Here is a 21,222-nt window from a genome sequence, read left to right on the forward strand (position 1 = left end):
AGAGTTTGCAGGCCCAGGCTCTGCCAGCTCATATGATCACAGGTGGCAGGATCAAATATGTAGGTGTGCAGATCACTCGGTCTGTCCACCCGGATGGTTCCCAGATGTCCAGATGGGACCATCCTGTTGTCAGCAGGAGTCAAATGCATCTGCATGGCTGGCTGACTTTTCTCTTTTCACCCAGATGTTGGCAATGCTGTAGATACATCTGGGCCCAAGAGAACCAAGGCTGACACACACACAGTGAGAAGAGGAGCACAGGCCGACTGCAGACAGACAGCGGATGGGTGCTGTGAGCTCCCCAGGGTCAGACCTGGGCCCCGAATCTAGCACAAAGGGAGGGGCAACAGGCTGAATGCAGACATCAGTTACGACCAAGCTACAAGGTTGCTTAAAAGGGAATTATCCTTGGGAAGGGCTTCTTGCATATAATTGTCATTTGTAATATGGAGACGAAGGTGCAAACGCTAGCTCACCGAGTGAATCGCTTCACCAGGTTCTGAGACTCAGGTCTGCTGTGACGACAGCTCTGACAGAGTCAGTGGGCATTCGTGAAACAAAAGGGCAGGCAGGTCTCCAGGTGTGCAGCACAAGTCCATTAACACACCGAGAACCTACACCATTCCTGCGAGGGGAGGGAGACATGGGCAATAGTGAGAAGTGTCACTGCCCTGCAGACCAGGTCAAGGTTAGGAAGGGATTAGAGACATCAGCCCAGACGGCTGTGCACAAACGCCTCGCAGACATTCAGTGGAAAGGTCTTTGCCCTCTGAAGTGGGGGCACTGGGCTTCACGTTTTCCTCTGCTCCAGTCAGCTGTGTGACCTTGGATCTGCCCGTGACCTCTCTGAGCTCTCACTTCCTCATCTATAACATGAACAAATGATGGATACATGTGTTTAAAGGCTAGTATATGCATACTCATGTCTTCAAAGACACACAGGAACATGTATTTATCTGCTTGCTTTAAAGAGTGGGAATGGAGGGAAAGGAAGGAAATAGTTTTGTTTTTTTTTTATCTTTATTTTCTTCCCCTCTTTAAGTTTGAAGTTTTTGTAATAAACATGTATTAGTTTTACTGCATGTATAACTTTATTTTTTATACAAACCCAAAATAGGATGTTAAGTAAAAAGAGTACCAAATTTTGAGATGATTCTAGCCGTGTAACAGAACATGAACTGTGTGTGTCTCGTGCATGGGATAAATAGGTAGAAGTGCATCGGAAGGGGGTGAGAAGGAGGAACGCCACGCAGTTCGTGGTGGTCAGCGCTGGAGGAGGTAAAGGGGGACTTCAGCAGTTTTCTCTTTCTGTTTCATGTGCTTATGTATTTCTCATGTAATGTCTCACAGTACAGAATTTTTGCACTATATATTTCATGTATTACTCATATTTTACTTTTTCATCTATATACTTATATTATGGCCTGTGTACATTTTTAAAAGAATAAAATAAAATGGAAAGATTGTCTGAGTTATCATCTAAAATTCCCTCATATTGATTAGCTCTCAAATGGAAGTGTTCCCGACACATCTGAGGCAATGGGAACCCCCCTCCAGCTGTGGGCCCCTCCCGAAAAGTGAGGCTGTTCCTGCATCGCTACTCAATATACAAAGCTACCCTTTAAAGGTCTAAATATTAAAACAAAAGGCCTCCTCCTGGCCTGGGGCTGGTCCAGAGGGACCGCAGAGGGGAAATTTTGCACACAGAGCGGGCCAGGGCCAGCACCTGCCCAGCCTTGCAGCCCGGATGCCTCAGGGCATGCCATTTCCACTAAACAAATCCTCATATTAACCAGCTTTCCTGACAGATTGATACATCTTTTTATGATCTGTCTTTACAATATGATGACTTTCTCCTTTTAAAAATAAGATTAATTCAGGCAAGACATTCATTTTATGAGGAAATCTATCCCAGGGGGAAAAATACCCAAGCTGAATGGCAGAGATAGCTGGAAGAAGACTTGATTGTCAGGGAAGCCTCCAGCCACAAATGTCAGCGTTCCAGGAATGGCCCCAGATGGGTTGCCCTAGTCCTGCCCACGGACAAACAGGGCTGTCTTGAACCATCCCAATGTGACAGGGGAGAAAAGGGCGCATTTTAAAAAAAAATCACCAAAGGATATGTTCATTGATTTTTAGCAAGAGGAAGGGAGAGAGACAGACAGGGGCGGGGACATTGATGTGAGATAGAAACATTGATTGGTTGCCCCTACCAGGGATTGACCCCAAAACCTAGGTATGTTCCCTAATCAGGAATTGAACCTGCAAGCTTTTGGTACAGAAGACACACAACAATCAACTGAGCTACCTGGCCAGGGTGAGAAAACAGTGCGATTTTTGGTAAAAGAAAAAAAGTTCTGTGATTCACCCAAACTTGTTTGGATGTGAGTTTATATATACAGATGAAGCTTGTCTTTGAATAGCCTGAAGAAGTTTCAAGGGAAATGAACTCTTTGTCTCTGCGCATCTGTGACTGGAGTAGCGCAACCTCCTAGTAGGTGCTCAACAGTGTTTCATAAACGTTTCTGCCCCCATGAGCCCTGTTTTCGCTGGCGGCACCAGGAGGTACCCTTGACTCCTCTACCTCCCCCACTCTCCCCCTTCAGTCAATCGCCAAGACCTTTCAATGTGAGACTCTACATGTTTCTCAGATACACTCCCTTTCCTATTGGCCCTGCCTTGGTTCAGTCCATAAATCACCTGGACTCTTGCATCACATCCATCTCCTGACTGGTCTTCCTTTCTCCGCCTTCTTTCAGCTCCAATCCATCCTCCACGCTGCCAGGGATCTTACTACACAACCTACTGTTGGACAACTGTCCTGTTGCTGTCGTCAAACTCCTGAGACCCGCACATAGGCCTGCCCCACCTAAACACTCCATTGAGATCTGCTGTTATTATTAAAACCAGTATTATCCCTGCCCTTGTCTACCGCTTGTGTCTTGCCAATGTCCACCTCACTCTCCATCCTCCGAAAATGGGATATACCAATAGCTCAGAATTCCCCGTAACACCATGCAGCGTCACACCTTCCAGCCTTTGCCTCTTCAGTGTCTGACATTTGCAGCGTACTTTTCCACCTTCGGATTGAGATTTCAGAACATTTTATCATCGGCCCATCTGTGAAGACTTCCTTGCAGGTCCCTGTCATCATGAAATAAACAGTCTCCCCCATATGACAGCATGTGACCCACACTGTAGCTATAGCATTTACTGCAGGTATTGCATTTACCCGAGCCTTACTTGTCTGGGAGCAACCTGAGGGCAGGAACAGGGTGTTCGCCTCCATCTCCCCAGTGCCTGGCACGTAGGAGATGATCAAAGAGAATGTCGGTGAGCTGATATGACTCATTTAGACCCCATCTCTCCTTCCCTTTTCTGCCTTCTCTGCTTCTCCTATTCATGGAAGAGAATGCCAACATCCTGCAGGCAGACAGGACCAGCTACACATGTGGACAGAGTGAGCCTTCAGAGTGCAACTTTGGGGGCTGCAGAAAGAGTCCTGCCCCCACCACCTCCCACACCTCCCACAGTTGCTTCTCTTCTTCAAGCCGAGTCCGATTTAACACAGATCTCCTATGGCCGAGGGGCAGTCTGTCCCCAGCTCCTGCTGTAAAATGAGGAGGTGGGGCTAATGGTTCCTGTAACTGTGACACCTCTTTCTCCTCTTCCTCATTCTTCTTCCTTGAACCCAAAAGAGATGAATGAGTTAGAAAGAACAAATTAATCAGAAATAGGGAAAGAAAAAAAACAGAGAGAGAGTAATTTTGCCAAGTTATTATTCAAAGGAGCATTCTGGGACCCAGAACGGGAGCAGCCCCATCAATCACCCCACAGAGCTCTGGGGGTGAGTGGGTGGGAGCTCCTCGCACTGTCCGTAAACAGCTCTGTGCGTAAAAGGCCAGGCCAGGAGCCTGGGGCCCTCTGCCTGCCACCAAGGAAAGAGGGAGAAAGGCCAAAGACACTGAAAGGGGACAGTCAGCCCAAAGGCCAAGGAGAAGGCTCTCTGACCTGCTTTCTTGACAGGCCAGAGCACCTGGAGGCCCTACTCTGGGCTGGACCACTCTGGGAAAAGCACTCTTCAGAACAGAGGAGAGGGGTTGGGGTTGGGCCTGAGGCTGGAAGCCTGCTCTTTAGGCTGCTCTCCCCAAGCCCCCGCTACGCTGATGGAGGCAGCCACTACCTCATCCCACCAGAAGGGGTGCCTAAGGCACATTCAGCCCTGTATCCCTGGGCTTAGGCATGGAAGCTCCTCAAATGAGTGACTGAGGGGATGGATGGATGGACGGACAGCTAAACTATTATAGCACATTGTTGGCTTCTTTTTCTGTGTTTTATTACTTCACCATAGTTTTTATTTATAGCTTATCCCTGTTTATTGCATTGTAATTATAATCTACTTGGGCCACGAGCTAAACCTGATACTTCTCTGCCACACAAGTTCTGCATCTCGGAGGCCCTTAACAAAATAAGTGTGGGAAAAAAGAGAGCGGGAGGGACGGGGAGAGCCTCAGTCCATCTCCGGTCGCACTATGCCACTTCCTGGCAGGTTGTTGGTCCCCGGGCTCCACGTTAAAGCACATCGTGGTGTTAAGTGGATGAGTTTGTTAAGTTCCTACCATCCTGGGTGCTGGAGTTCAACCGTGGATGGAAGAGTCAAGATTCCTGCTCTCAGTTTCCTCATCTGTAAAATGGGGACAATGATAAAAATGGTACCTATTAGAATAATGAGAAGGATTACATGAGTTACTGTGAGAGAGGTGCTTCAAACAAAGCTTGGCGTGTAGTTAAGTTTCAGTAGATGTGGGTTAGTTCGGCCTTAGTCCATTTGGACTACTATAACAAAATACCACAGACCAGATAGCTTATAAACAACAGAATTTATTTCTCATACTTCTAGTGGCTGGAGCCCGAGATCAGGATGCTAGCATGTTGGGGCCCTGGTGAGGAGTCTCTTACTGATGGCCCCACTGCCACCAGGAGGCATCTGAAGTCCCTTGTCTTCTGCTTCTTTATGACCAGCCACATTTGGGGACCAATAAACACCCTCCCCTCCCCTAGGGTGACCAAGAGACTCCCAGGGGTCAGCAAACACCCCTCCCCCTCCTTCTCACCCTGGGGGAAGCCCTGGCCACACGGTGTAGACACGCTGGAGTAGACGGCACCCCTACAGGCTCCTTTCTCAAACCCACTAATCCTGGGCTGCAGGAGGCAGGAGGAGATCAAATCACAGCTCCCCCAGCTCATTAGTGCTGCATTGTGGATTCCGGGGATAATGTATGTTCTTTTCTTCCCTGATTGCCTCTGAAATCTCCTGCCTGTTTATCAAATCTGAGCCACGCTTCCCCACCCTCCGGCTTTGGCTCTGAGCTCTACTTCTCCAGAAGAGGGAAACAGGGAAATGCTCTTGGTGAAGAAATCCTCGGTGCTGGTGATGGTGAGGGAAAGCTAATTTTCAGGAGCCCATCCCCAGGGGTGTAGGGAGATGGGGGGCTTTAGGGGAAGGAGGCTGGAGGGCCTCAAAAAGCACCTGACCACCGCCCCCCCACCCCCCCGACCAGGCTGGACTAAGGCTGATCTCCCAGAGAGGAAAGCACCTTCCTCATGCCTCCACTGTGCCCAGCAAAGCCTATCAAGTGAGCTGAGACCCACTAGTTCACCATTAGAGATTCATTCATTCATTCATTCATTCACTGCATAGCATTTGTTGAATGCCTGCCTTATGCCAGGCACTGTCCTACACAACCAGGTAGGTGCCATTGCAGGGTCTCATGAAGTGTGATGGTGGCTAAAGGATGAGTGAGTTAAGGTCAGGTTTGGGTGAGATGACCCCTGACCCTGGTTGTGAAGGAGTGGGAAACAAGGATGCATGGTTGGACGGCCGGGTGGGGGGCAGATATTTGTGGATACAAGTCTGGACACCATGACTGTTTATCTTGGGGCAACTGGAGGGGGTGGGCGTTGGAGGACCAGTGTGGGGAGGAGTGTATGGGCAGGGATGGGCCTGGAGCCTGAGCTCTGAGGAGCCATTCAAAGGTTTAAAGCAAGGTGTGACAAGTCATCTTAGAAACATGTGGCAAATGAAATGGAGAGGGGAGAGTAAATGCAGGGGGAGCATTTGGGGGAAGAGGACCTTGGCTGAGGCCAAGGCAGGGAAGACCTAGGGAAGGGGTAAGAGGTAGGTGAAGGAAAGAGGAGGTAGGGGGGAGGACGAAGGCTTCCCACACCAAGATTATTTAAGTGAGACACAAAATCTCTTCAAACCAGCCCCAGTGAAAGAAAAGCCGATGGTCAGGATGCAACAGGCAACCCCAACCCTGGGATAGGATGGACCCGGGTCAGGAGTGAGGGCCTGTGAGGCCTCTTGACGTGGCCCCACAGGCTGCCAGGACCTTTTACACTGGGCAGTAGATTCTGCACCTCTCATTTCAGATTCTCCAGAGAGAGCATCTGAGCGGCTCGGCTCCACTCGTGGCTGCTGGCCTTTGGCCCAGGGACGTCAGCTATGGCTGGGGCCAGGGGTGAGGGCACTGGATGTCACAGAACTACCCTTTTAGAAGCTTTCACACATTCTCCAGAAGGGGTATGAGCAGGACAGGCTGAGAGAGTGCCTCTTAAACTGCCTTTACTTGGGGCTCTCCTCGATCCCCATGCTTTCCAGTCCCCCCAAGGCCTTTTTACTCTCGTGGTCACAGGCTGTTTCCTATGTGTGGGTGTGACCTTCAGCCCATCTGTAAGTTCCCTGAAGCTGGGTCCTCTCTTCCCCTGGCACGTTTCCTACAGAGCATTGGAAAGACAGTAAACAGCAGGCACTCAATAAAGACATGTTGCCAGATCTTGGGTTGTATCTATGTCATTGTTAAATTTACAAAGATTTGCAATAGTGTATTTGCCCGTGGAGTGTTGGCCTCTGCCAGGGTCTGCCTCGGCCCCTGAACAGGTAGGTGTTGGGGGCCACCTGACCCCAATACCTTTCCCCTTCTTCTGTGCTCACTGCTGACTGCTCTGGGCAACCCCAGGTGATAAATAATGACCAGAGTCAGTCATGAACATGCTGATGTAGCCAAGTGCCTGTTCTCCCTTGTGATTATCAGGGGGAATCTGCCGGGCGTTCTGGGAAAGCTTTGTTCTCCTGATAAAGGAACAGGTGAGGCTGGTGTGAGTTGTATCTCCTGCTTCCAGTCTTGCCGGAGATTCCTAGACTTCCTGAGCAATCCAAAGGCCAGGAGGCAGAAGCCAGTAAAGAGTCAACGGAGGAAAAAGACAGAGATTGTTCAGACATTCGGGGCGGAGACAAGGCCCTGCCCTCACCTGGACTGGAGTGCTTGGCACTCGGTCACTTCTCAACACTTCGTTGTGGATTGAGGGAATTCTTTATTGCTTAGGCCACTGTCAGGTGGGAGATGTATTACAACTAAACATATTCCCAACTGATTCATTCAGTACCTGTAAAACCTAATAACAGAGTATGCTAAGGTTATAAATGGAGTAAACTCGTGGACCCACAAACTCAGGTACCACACTAAAATTTGAAACAAGATGCTGTGATGGGGTGCATGGCCTCCTAACCCTCAGCTTTTTTCTGCCTAGAGTGAGCACCGCCCATCCCTCTCCCCGCTCCAGCTTCCGTGGGGGATGGGCAGCGCAGCTCATTTTCTTGGGAGGTACCATTTTTTGGTGCTAGCCCTCTGGCCTGGCCCCGACTCCCACAGCTGAGGAGGCAAACAGGACCCAGCTCTTCCCGGGGAGAAGAGTGTCAAAACACCCAAAGAGGGGGCACTTAAAGTCATTCCTGCCACATGGCTCCAGCCTGGCATTATCCCTGATGTGAGCCATTAACCTGCTAATTACCAACCAATTAGCTCTGGTTGGAGCTGCTGCTTTCACAGTCTTTTAAGCCTCCAGCTCCGTGGAGGGGCCCTGCCAACCTCACTTCCCACCCTGAACAAGCTGTCCTGGGGGAGACCCAAAGGGCTCCCTGCAAACAGGTTCTGCACATCCTCCTGTGCTCCCTCCAGTGGGCGCTGAGAAGGAACTTTTCCTCCAGAGACTCCACAGTCACAAGCCTGGCATGTATAATTCAGCAGGAAGGAGATGCTGCCATTCGCAAGTTATATTTTTACTGAATGGGAAGGAGACAGGGAAGGTCATGAAATAACCAACTTTCCTGAGGTTCCTGCTGCAGGCCTAGAACCTGACGTGGCAAGATCTCTTTTTAGCTCCATTTTTTGATATTCAGCTAACATCAAACTGAAGTTTCTCCATTCCCTCTCTCTCTGTGCTCCTCATTTTCTTGCCATGTTGCTATCAATGCCCCACACCCTAATCTCGGAAATGTCAACTAATGTCATCTGCCCTTGCCTTCAAAATCCAGGTCAAAACACTTTTTTTCTCTAGAAAGTGTTCCCTGCCTCCCCCTCCCAACCCCATCACTAAACAGCCTACTTGCATCACGCTTCTGAGGATACTCTATTGGTCTAAGAAGAGCCTCCGTGCCCAAACTAAGTTCCAGAGGGTGGTCCCTTTGTATCCCCCATAATGAGAGCACATGGTTTGGTCCACAGTGAAAGCTCGAAGGTATTGCTGACTCTTTCAACTCCCTGTTGCTGTGTAATGCACTACTCCACAAGTTCACTGCTTAGAGGAACCATTCTAGAGCTCAGAAGTCTGCGCGTTGATTTGGATCAGCTGGGCAGTCCTCAGGTTGCACGTGATACAGGCTGAGGCCGCAGCCATCTGGGAGCTGGTTTGGGCCAGAGTGTCCAGGACGGGCCACTCATCTGCCTGGTGCCTTGGAGAGATGGTTGGAAGGCTGGGCTCAGCTGGGAACGGGGCAGGTAGGGCTCTCTGTTTGTCCACATGTTCTCTTTTCCCACACGTTCTGTCTGCGGGGTCTTTCTAACACAGTGAAACCAAATCTCGCACATGTTGGCTCAAGGCCCACAAAAGCACAAAAGTGTAAGTTTCTAGGACTTCTTAAGGTCACAGAACTGTTTCCGGGTCACTTCTGCCACATTTTACTTGTTAAAGCAAGTCCCAGGCTGGCCCAGATCCCATGGGGAAGGGGAGCACACAGGCCGGGACTATGGAGAGGGGCCAGTTTGCTGGGCAATGTCTCTGACACTCGTCTCTGACTGAATCCCCACAGCATTTGGTCGAGGCCAGGGTCTGATTTTCTGAAGGGCTCAGGTGTTCTTTCCCTCAGACTGTTTCATCAAGGATAGGAAACACGCACACACACAACAGCCCTCCTGGGACACTGCCACCCCAACCTATAAAAATTACAAAGTCTTGGAGAGGGTGAAGTTGTATGTATGTGATGAAGGAGAGATTAAACACCATTATTTTTTTAGCTGCCTATTTATAAGATGTCTTAGATATACTATCTCATTTGATCCTAATCTCCATCCCCATTTTAGAAATGAAGAAACTGAGGCTCAGAGATGCAACGTAATCTGCCCACCATGGTAGAGCTAGGTCTGTCTAACACCATGATTTTTCATCATACCAAAAGGAATCATTAAAGAATGATGTAAATGTGTCTAGTCTAAAGAAATGAGACTCTAAAGGCAAAATTGCCCAGAGTCCTCCAGCTAGGGCCCTGATCCCCTTTAGAAAGGAACAGATGCAAAAGCAAACAGCACAGGGCCTGGAACATAGTAGGTGTTCAGTAAACACAAGCTCCATGGCTCCTCCCAACCCTTGTCTCCTTGCACAGCTACCTGTCATTGGTCCCAAGAATGCAGCATGATGCTGTGTTATTGGCATAATTGCGGGCATGACTGACTCCTCTGATTGGTGGAAAGTCTGAAGGGCAAGCTTGGAAGGGCTCAGTTCACTCCATCTCACTCCTTTTCCTGCTCAAATTTCACCCAACAGTCGCTTGCTTTTTGAGCAATCTGTTCCTGGAAAGCAGAGGAAAGTAACAGATTGATGCATTGACTGTGTGTGGCCAAGTGATTTATTTTTAATGTGACTAAACAAGACACACACCTGCCTATGGAAGTGTAATCACATTAAATCATCAGGGACTCAGATGGCCATTTAGGCAAGGAGAGACAGAAAGAAAGCAGAGGAGAGGGGAGAATAGACAAGACAGGGGGGTGGGGGAGATGGGGAAATTGGGACCAGCTCCCTAAAAATTATGATTTCAACAGCATCAGTGAAGCACCCCAACTGCCAAGTGTCCCTTGTTTAGTTATGCTGATGCCTGCAAATTCATCATTAAATAACAATAGTGGCTTAAACAGGACAGAAGTTTTATTTTTCTCTCATACTCTCAGACTCTCAGAGTCTCATTCTCTCGGACTTTCAAAAGTCTGAGCTGATAGGAAGTCCTGGGAAGAAGGGTGGTTTGCCTTCCCAAGGTCATCCAGGAACCCAAGTTCTTTCTATGGCCGCCCCACCATCCCCAAGAGTGCTGCCTTCATCACATGGTAGAAGTTATCTCCTCCCACATCTGTTCTCCAAACAGCATTCTGCAGGGGGAAAGAAAAGTAGGCTAACAGCCTCTTTAAGGGCATGACCCAGAAGTTTTGCACATTACTTCCCTTTAGCTAGAACTTGGTTACATGTCCTGTGCAGCAGCAAAGGAGCCTGGGAAATACAACTCAAAATGTCCAGCAAAAACTCAGGAGCTCTATTTTGAAAAGGAAGAAGAGAGACAATGGAGATTGGGGGACAATTAACAGTGTCTGACACAAACAGGAATTGTCAAAATGAAAAGTGCATATATCAATTGACCTAACAATCCTGGTTCTAGAAAGCTATACTAAGGAAATATTCATACAACTATATAAAAATTATGTATAAGTGTAGTACTAGTGGTTTTAAAATAGGTTCACACATTCTTTGACAAACCACCCTTTGGAAGGGCTGTATCTCGCTTCTAATGAATAGGTATGACATAAGTGACAAAGTGTGACTTCTGAGGCTGAGTCATAAAAGGCACCGCTAATTCTGCTTTGTTTTCTCTTGAATGACCCACTCTGGGGGAAGCCAGCCGCCATGTTGCAAAAACACTCCAGCCTGGTGAGGAGGCCCCTGTGGGGAGGAGCAAAGGCTCCCCACCATCAGTCAACCCCCAGCCCCTAACCCCAGAGTGAGTGAACCCTCCAGCCCTAGTCACACCTCAGTGACTGTGGCCCAACCAACACCTAGACCACAGCCTCATGAAAAACAGTGAGCCCGAAGCCACCCAGCCAGTAGCTGCCAACTTGCTGACTGGCACAAACCGTGAGCAATAATATGTATCATAGTTGTATACCACCAAGTTCTGGGGTAATATGTTAGGCAATAGATAGCTAATGCAAAAGTCATTGCTTCCTTGTTTGTAACAGCAAAAACAAAACAAAACAAAACAAAACAAAAAATTAGAAACACCAGATAGGGCAATGACGAGAGGTTAAATAAGCCATGAGATGGCCATGGGTTGGAAGGTGCAGCGGTTGGAATGAAGTAGGGCTGTGTGCAGAAAACCCGTCTGTCCTGTCATTGATGGCTCCTGCAAACGTATTACCATGTGAAAATAGGAATTTGCTGAATATGAATGATGTAGACCCAGTTATATAAAAACAAGGTTGTATATACATATATGTATAGGCACAGCTGTAATAAAGCCTTTTTTTTTGCATATACCCACGTGTATATCTTTATCTGTGTGTGAGCAGGGATGGAACAGTGCATAGCAAAGTGCTGGCAGGCATTCTACCTGGGAGGGGGAGTGGGAGTGCAGCAGGATGGCGTTTGGCTTCCTAATCTCATGCGTGTATTGTTTCAACCTGTCACTGTGAAAATGCATTTGTGTGTTCCACTGTGTGATAAAACAAGGAAAATCCTAAAAAGAGAAAAAGAGGCAGGCAGACAGGAGATAGAAGGAAGGGAGGATGAGTGAGAGAGTCATGACAACCCACTCAGTCTTGACTACAGGTCCCTCATTTAAAAACAATCAGAAGGAACTGCCTCTCTGTGGCCTTGGGTGTGCTCCGCTAGCTAGTGTAGGGGCTGGTGTTATTTTTGAGCGAGAGTAAGATGGTAACTTCCCAATTTGATCCCGCCTCCCTCACCCCCACCCCCACCCCTGTGCCCCACTTGTGGGATTTGAGGGAGTACAGGGTTGGAGAGGGTGTCTATGCCCTAAAGGACAGGGCAGCAGGCTGCACGGAATGGCAGAGGGGGTGTCAGGGGAGAGGAGGTAAAGGGGTCGCCATGGTGAACCTGGGGCAGGGTGGGTGTCAGAGAGGTTTTGTTCTCCTGGGTGCTCTGCTGTGCTCCGCCCTGCAAGGACGGCAGCAAGCCCCGGAGCTGGGCTGATTATGCGTAAAGGCCTAGGGAAGAATCGGTTGGGGCACTGAGAGGATGGATTCGGTTTGCATCCCTATGAGGTCAGGGAGGCACCAGGGTAGAAGCGGGCCTCTTTCTCGGAGATCCGGCCGCCTGGTTGCCTGCTTGTCCCCACCCTGCCTGGGTTGACCTGGACAGGCTGTGTCTAGGGAGAAGCCAAGTATAGCACCCAACTCTTCTCTGCCTTCCTCTGGGCAGGCTGGGCCTGCATCAAGGAAGCCAGGCCTGTTTGCTTCTGAACCAACTTCCCTGGACCCTGAGATGGAACAAAGAGTAAGGTGGGCTTGTTACTGTCCCCTTGCTACTGTGGTCTTAAGGAGCCCACCATCAGAGCCTAATGCAGACCTTCAGAGACCCCAAACATTACACAGCTTATGGGAACCACCATCGATGTAATTTAAAATAAGAGTAGTACACAAATGCAACTTTACCTAAGAGCTGATTTCTCCTTGATCAAATTATTTCCACACAGCAACTACCACCATTTTGCCCTGCCTTGTGGCTCTCTGGCCTGCCCATCAGAGGACCTTAGGAAGGCTTGCCCCACGGCTGGAGTCCTCCCGCTCCCACCCCCGACCCCTGCCAATCTTGCATCCTCTCTGTCCCCTGCGTCAGCCCTACTTACCAGTTACCAATTGTTTAGAAGCTCAGCTTTTTCCTCCTTCCAGGCTTTTTCTAAGTTCCCACTGACTGGCAGGCTCCTCTGTTCTCTCCACCTAGCTAACTTTCACCTGCCCTTCCTAGCCAGCTTGTGTTTCCATTCCTCCAGAGGCCTCACCTGACCCCCTCCTTCCCAGCTTCCCTCCTTCCCAGCTTCCCTCCTTCCCAGCTTCCCATCCAGCTGGGTCAGCATCGTGGGACTTACCACTGTAGGGTAATGTCAAGGACTGAATGAGTGCTTCTCCCTGCCCCTCAATCTCATATGTTGAAGCCCTAACCCGTATGTGCTCATATTTGGAATAGGAAGGAATTCAGATTGAATGAGGTCATAAAATGGGCCCTCATCTGATAGGATTAGCTTTTTTTTTTTAATTGAGAGAAGGGAAGGAAGGGAGAAAGAGAGGGAGAGAAACATTGATGTGAGAGAGAAACATTGATTGGTTGCCTCCTCTATTTGCCCCAAGAGGGGACCAAACTTGCAACCTAGGCATGTGCCCTGACTGCGAATTGAACCGGCAAACTTTCATGTTACTGAATGACACTCAACCAACTGAGCAAGGCCAGTCAGGGCAGGATTAGCATTCGTATAAGAAGAGACAGCAGGGAGCCCTCTCTCTCTCTCTCTCAATCTCTCTCTCACATACACACCGAGGAAAGGCCTTATGAGGACATAGCAAGAAGGAAGAAGCCAGGAAGAGAGCTCTCACAAGAAATTGAGTCAGCTGGACCTTGATCTTGGACTTCCAGCTTCCATAGCTGTGAGAAAATAAGTTGCTATTGTTTAAGCCACCCAGTCTATGGACTATGTTATGGCAGCATGAGCAGACTAATACAGATAAGATTCTTTCTTTTTTGTTACCCTCTCTGCACTGAGAGGTCTCAGAAGCAGAGAGATTTTGTTTGTCTTGTTTACAGTTATATCCTGGAACCTAGCATGAGGTCTGATATACCGCTGTGTACAAATAAATACATCAATATTTGAAATTAGCCATTTATACATAGCAAATAATACAGAATAAAAACACATAGTTCATTTTGGCCCATGCAATTAATTCATTCATTCCTTCACATTATTCAGCTTGTTAATATTTTTTGAGCTCCTCCGATGTGCCAGACATGTAATGTTACCAGATAGGAACCAGGCCCAGAGGGGGTCTGCCTCTGGCTGGCCTGTAGTGTGTGGGCTCTTGACTGCACACAGGAAAGATTTCACAACATGAGTCCAGGTGATTTTGAGAGTATGCTTATCAAAGCTAGGGACAGCGAAACAAGGAAGGGCTTAGGATAGAAGAAGCAACAGGAAAGGGCCTGGGTGAGGCTGCTTTGGCTCTCTAGAAATGTCATAGGAAAGACATGAGCCCAGGTGAGGCTGTGTGGGCTCACTGGAAAGTCAAAGAAAAGGGGCCTGGGAGGCAGCTTCAGGGGCTTAGCCCAGGAGGAGCAGCAGCTGCCCTTTGCTCCTCTGGTTGCAGGACTTACGGGGACCCTCAGAGTTTGGGAGGTGCGTGCCTGTGGGGGAAGGAAAGTGTGGGGAGAACGCACCACCGTGGGTCCTTGGGCCTGAGGGTTTTAAAGGCTGTGAGTTTAGGGGAGGGCCTCAGTAGGATATTCATCAGTTTTATGGTGATGTGCCAAAGTGAGATTTATTCTCCTGACTTCAGCAGTCCTTGAGTGTGGCTGGCACAAATGGCACTAATTGGGTTTCTGCTATCTGTCTGAAAACAAAAGTATAAAACCAGGTGCAAAAGTCTAGGGTGATTTAAGACATTTACCCTCTGGTTGGAGAGGAGAATTATAAACCGTTTACTCTTAAGTTAGGGAAGAGAGGATTTTGCGCTTTACTAGAGGATGGCTGTAAACTGCTTGGCCAATTACTATTTGTCTCAGCTTCCCTATTCCACTTGTCTCTTCTCAGTAACACTCAATATGTGTTCGTTTCCTTCACGCTAAAATAGACTTGGTGTCCACCTGACTTCACTGAAACCAATTATCATGCCCTTTCCCCGGGTGTCTGTTGAACTCGGTGTGCCCGTCATAGCCATAGAAATATCACTAACAGGAAATGCCAGCAGGATTAGATCTGCAAAGTGTTTAAAGTTTAGTGAGAAAGCTTTCTGCAAATGTCAACACTATCACTCAGTTCCCTGCAAACCAGAATTTTAATCAGCAGGGATGCTGTTTCTAGCTTATTGAGCAATGACATAAAAATGTCCCAGCACAGTCAGTTCTGTAGAAGAAAAACACCGGAAGACAGAAAAGAGGTCATAACAATCACAACTACCTACTACGTGCAAGGCGTAGTACTGTCGATTCTTAAAACACTGATGGATGGAGAAGCTGAGGCTCACAGATATCACACAACTGCAACTGAGGCCCTGTGGGGGCTTCCCCTTCAACCTCCTGTTGGAGCGGGAGGGATGTTAGAGGTTAGACTCAGGAAAAGAGCACACTTGTGCTCCTCACACAACATGGGGATCGGCTGGAGCTCCCACCTTTTCTTCTCCCTCTTCAATTTCCCTCAGAGGCCAGGTGTAGGGATGTGATGATGTTGGAAATTTTGAGCTGAAGGAGGAAAACACTTTTTTTTTTTAAGAGGGAGCTGTTAGGTTGTTTGCTTACTGGGTTCCTGGCATAGCACCTGGTAGACTTGATGAGATTCCAAAATGAAGTTACTAATGGAAATTATTCACTGGGGACTTTCTGAAGAAATTGATAACAGAGAGCGAGCGGCTCACGCCGGGTGGCTGCGAGTGTGGCCCCAGGTTGTCGCAGCTGTGCGCAGAAGGGATTGGAGAGGGCATGGCTAACATGTCATGGTAGAGTCGCCTTTCACGCGTAGCTCTGCACAGGAAGCGTATCCGAGGAAGAGCCAAAACAAAAATGTAAAACCAGGTGCAAAAGACAGTACGTGAAGTAGCCATGAGTCTGTCTCTGGGTGTAGATCTGAGGATACATTTAATCTTGGACACAGGCAGGTGTGTTTCCCAGCGCCTAAGTCCTGGTAGGGATGGATAGGTCAGAGGCAGAAAGTTCCTCACTTTGATCTCTAACCATCCCTGAGACAGCGTAGTCCTTGGTTTTCAGCCCTGGCTGCTCACTAACGATATCTGGTGAGCTTTTAAATAAACACAAAAAGCTCAGGACTCACCCCTAGATGGGTTAAATTGGAATCTATGGGGCAGGGATCTGGGTAAAGTGATTCTACTATGCAGCCAAAGTTTAAAATCTCTGATACAGCCTTGGTAGCCAGCGATTCCAAGAATCAACTAGAGAACTCCTCCAAGTAATTTCACCCAGGCTACTCCCCTGTAGCTCTTGATTCAGTGGACCTGACATGGGCCAGTGACTGTATTTTGAAGATCTCCTTGGTGGTTGTTATGATCAAATAAGCTTGGGGACTCACAACTGTAATAAAATGCTATATTCTCATATTATCATCACTATAATCACCACTTCTGACATGTTATATTTTCATTTGTGTACATGTTATTGTTTTACATCCATTATTAGATTATAAGCTCCAAGGGGGAAGGAACTGAATGTTGTTTACTGTGGTATTCTCAGCGTGAAGAGGAGTGCAGGAAAATCATGGGGACTCTATGGGTGTTTGTTGAATGAATAAATGTTTTTTGTATTTTGTCACTTCTACCTTATGAACCAAGTCAAGCTGGAAAGGGAAACTTTGAAAGAAAATAAAAATATAGACAATATTTTATTTCATTTTCCTTTATAGATATAAAGTCCTGTTGTTAGAAACATAAAGATATATTTTATATGGAATTTGATTTCTTTCATTCATTCATCAAGTTTGGATATTTGGAGATTTAAAGACCGAGAGAAACCAGAAATGTTCTTAAGAAAAAAAAACTTTCAGCCTTGACCGGGGTGACACGGTTGGGTGTCATCCAGCAAAATGAAAGGTCACCGGTTTGATTCCCAGTCAGGGCACATGCCTGGGTTGTGGGTTTGGTCCTGCTTGGGGCAGGTAAGAGAGGCAACTGATTGATGTTTCTCTCTCATATCGATGTTTCTCTCCCTCTCTCCCTCCCTTCCCCTCTCTCCACAAATAAATTTTTTTTAAATCTTAAATAAGTTTAAATAAATAAACTTAGCTAAATCTGTTAGATTTACTTTTAAAAACTTTCAAGAGAAAAATCTATTCCTAGCCAATTTTTTTCTGAAAATTTCTGCTTTATTGCAGAACTTATTTATTGTGTAACCACTGTTTTCCAGTAAGCATCACTGGACAATCAGTGAAAAATAACACGTGGTCCTACCTTCAAAGATATCCCAGTCAGTGGGAAGCTCGCCTTTGAACTAGACAGTTACAGCACAGTGCAGTGCGATAACACGGCTCACTGAATCTCAGATGCCTTCTGCTGCAAGATGTACCATAAACGTTTGTGCCACTAACACAAAAGCTGCCAATGAAACTGTGACAGGCCAGGGGCCATAAGACCTATTCTAATTTCAGATGTGAACATACAGGGGGAAAATGTGCATTTTAGAATTGATAAAATATCACTATGTCAGCACTGAGAGGTAAACTCAGGTCCAAAGGACATTTGGCAGAAAAAGGCAAAGGGTGGGGGTGGGTGGGGGAGGTAGAACACGTGTAGAGGGAGCAGTGAGTGCTGAGAGGCTGGAGCATGGCTGGGGTGAGGGTCCCTGGGCTGGAAGGTGAGAGGGGAGGCTGGAGAGGGCAGAAGGCCAGATCAGGACTGGCCTTAGAAACAGGTGACCTTTTGTCCTAATTTAATCTTTAGCACCTCCTCCATTCGATCTCAAAAGTACCCTGATGGACAAGAATTTCTGTAGTTGCCCTACTACTGAACCATTCTGAGACCTGTGCTTTTTATCCTAACAGCAATGAGAACATTCAAGGGTTTGAAAGGAGGAGAGTAAGTCAACAGTCATATTTGTGAGTGGGTCTGTGTGCTGGGGCGGGGTGGGGGGAGTTGTGGGACTTCTTAATTAGAATTTTTTTTAATGAGCTGATAGGTTCACACAAGTCAAACTTTTAAAAGACATACAAGTGAAACTTCTTTCCTCCACCCATGCCTTTCGGCACCCATCCACCGCCCAGTTTCCCTTCCTAGAAGCAAACCACGTGATCCATTTCTTGTGTGACCGTTCAGAAGTATTTAATGCCTGTACACACAGATCTTCTTTGTCTTTCATATCTATGGTTTTCTCTCTAATCCTTTTTTTATTTCTATTTAATTTGCTGACTTTTCTATTCCTCTCTTGCTGAGCTTTTGGCAGTATTTATTCTCCGTTTTCCTCCTTCCGATTTTAGACTTCATATTAAGAATGAAGTTTGGATGGATGGCTGTTTTTCCTCCACTTCTCTGAGCTCTGCCAGCCCCGATTCCCGGCCTCCTGTGGTTGCATGACCTCTTCCCTGATCTCTGGCGTGTGTGCTTCCTTCACAGAGGCAATTTCTTCACTGTGTTTTTAAAAATTTCTGGCTAGAATTTTCACCTGCTCCATGGAAATATTTTTTGATGTGTCTTCTCTGCCTGCTGGTTTTTTTTTTCCTCCTTTTTTCTTGTCAGATCTTTGTATAGATAGATAGCTTTGTATAGATTGAAGCAAGTGATTTTTTTTCCCTTCCCCATGGACCTCCTGTACAAAAGCAGCCAAGGATGTCTTCCAAGTAAGCTAAATTTTCCTTATGAGCCAAGGTTAATGTAAGAGTTCTCAGCCTTGAATTCTCTCCAGCCAATGGTGAGGCTTTTCCCAATGAAAAGTTTCTCCTCCCCTGTTGCCGCAGAAACAGACCACTTCCTACAAAGATGGCTAGTGTGGTCAATGCCTCGTTTAGTCCTGGTCCACACCAGGACCCATGCTACTGGCATGTGTCCCTGCTTCCTGCTGTTGCAAAGCAGCGCTTTCTGTGTTGCACTGCTAGGTATTGCGCCTGCACATTGCACCTGCACCTAGGTATTGCTAGGTGTGCCCCTCACCTTCTGGGTGAGTGTTTTTGAGCTTCCCTGAGACTCTGCAGCATGGTGTCCTCACTCCACTTACTCCTACCAGTGCCTCTGCTGAGGATCCATTGTTTGAGGCCACTCTTCCACCTATTTTGTGTTTTAGGTGGCTCCTGCTTTTACTGAAAATGGGGTTTATGTACTTACTTCTCAACTCCTTTCTGATTTTGGATTATTTCCAGTAAAAGAAGTGGGAATTGCTTACTGGACATTATCTGCAAATCAGAAGTCCTAAAATTGGGAAGATTGTGCCGGTTATAGCACAGAGATCAGATCAAGTCAGAGAAAGACAAATGCCCTACGATTTCACTTACATGTGGAATTTAAAGAGCAATGTAAATTAACAAACAAGACAGAAACAGACTTGTAGATACAGAGAACAGACTGATAGTTGCCAGAGGAGGAGTACCAGGGGTCCGGGTGTAAAAGGTAAAGGGATTGAGAAGTACAGATATGTAGTTACAAAATAGCTGCAGGAGTATAAAGTACAGCATAGGAAATATAGTCAATAATATTGTTATAACTCCATACGGTACCAGGTGGGTACTGGAAATTTCAGGGGGAACACTTTGTAAGTATATGATTATCTAACCACTATGCTGTCCATCTGAAACTAATATAGAATACCAGTACATATAAACTCTATTTTAAAAAAATACTTTTGATTCCTTAAATAAATAAATAAAATTATTAAATGCCTTTAAAAACACTGGGTACAGGATGTCCTGTGAAAATTGTTGCTATCCTGATGTTTCCTGCTGGGTCCTGACTGAAAACCAGACTCCTAACCTGGGGGGCGCGGGGGCAGGGAGGGGGGTCACCTGTTAAAAGTCATACAGGGCACTCCCTGCCTCCAGAAAGTTTTTCTATGATATCTAAACTGCAAAATTAAAGAGAGATTTGTCTTTCTCCACAGGAAAAAAACCTGATTTTTTTTCTTTAATCAGTATGTGATAAGTCCTGGGCATTTCCTTTCTTCTCTTTTTTTTCCTTTAATGTGCAGTGAGGGTTGGGTTGAAAACTGAAGCCTCAGAGCTGATCAAGGTTCAAAGCCGAGGAATTTGCTGGCCCAGGCCTCTCTGTTCCTATCCAGTAATACGACAGTGCCTGTGCCCGAGATAAAATATCTTCCATTCTACTCCCTGGGGAGGGATTGGTGGCTGCAGACACAATCACACATGTAATGTGTCTTTTGCATCTACTTTTTAAAAAAATGCTTTTACCTTGGCTTCTCCTAAAATGTGCATCTGGACCAGGTCACATGATCAGCGCAGGGCCGGCCTGGATGCCCTCTGCACACAGCTGCGGTAACTGGAGCGGCATTTCCAGCCTCAAGTAAGCAGCCCCCTACCAGAGATTTCTTTGGAAAGTCTCCAGCAATTCTTGAACTAGTTACTAGGGCTCTTAAAGATTTCCTTTGGCAAGGGTAATCCTGACGTTTACCTTCTGCCCCTAAAAATCCCAGGCTCTGCTCTACAGTGGGATGTTGCACAATCATTTAAAATGGTGCCACATAAGGCAGGGTTTTTAGGGAGTTTTTAAAAACTTGGGATAATGCTAATCATATTGTGGGAAAAGCTGGATACAAAACTGTAATTTTAAGTATGTTAAAAAATACATGTGGTGGAGTAAAAAGAGACTTCTCATCCTGCCCTCCCCACCACCCCACACCCACCCCTATTTCCCTTCCAAGCAGTTAAAGCAATATGCTTCTTTGTCAAGTTAATAAAGGATATCTTGTCATCTCACCTTGACGGAGAGGAGGTAAATGTTCTCTTGGGCTAATAAGGTCAGGGTGTTTGCTCACAGGAAATAGAGTTACAAGTATAGTAATAAGAAGAATATTAATTTCTTATGTGGGTCAAATGTTATTTGTATGGTTGTGGGATTTTTTTCTTGAACGAAGTTAGTCTTGGGGTAATGAGATGCTTTATTTTAGATAACACTGCTGGGGGAAGCCGCTACAGTTTAAGGGGAGACCCCTCATATTCTGCCTCCCACCCCTGCACCCCAGAGAACAGTGCTCCCTCCCCTCCCTTGCACCCTACCCCCAGGAAACCTACTCTTCTCCCGAGCAGCAGCAGCTGGCAGCGCTGGAGAAAAGACCTGGTCCTTGAAAGCCAGAGGCTGGGGATGTGGGAGGCTCAGGAGTGGGTTCAAGTGTGCCTCATTTGTTTTCTGAAGCAAGTTAATTCCCAGAAGGGGATGGGCTGGATTTTTGAGCAGA

The sequence above is a fragment of the Phyllostomus hastatus genome, unplaced genomic scaffold, assembly GCF_019186645.2.
Source record: "Phyllostomus hastatus isolate PE091 unplaced genomic scaffold, TTU_PhHast_1.1 phas_scaffold_501, whole genome shotgun sequence".
Taxonomy (NCBI): Eukaryota; Metazoa; Chordata; class Mammalia; order Chiroptera; family Phyllostomidae; genus Phyllostomus; species Phyllostomus hastatus.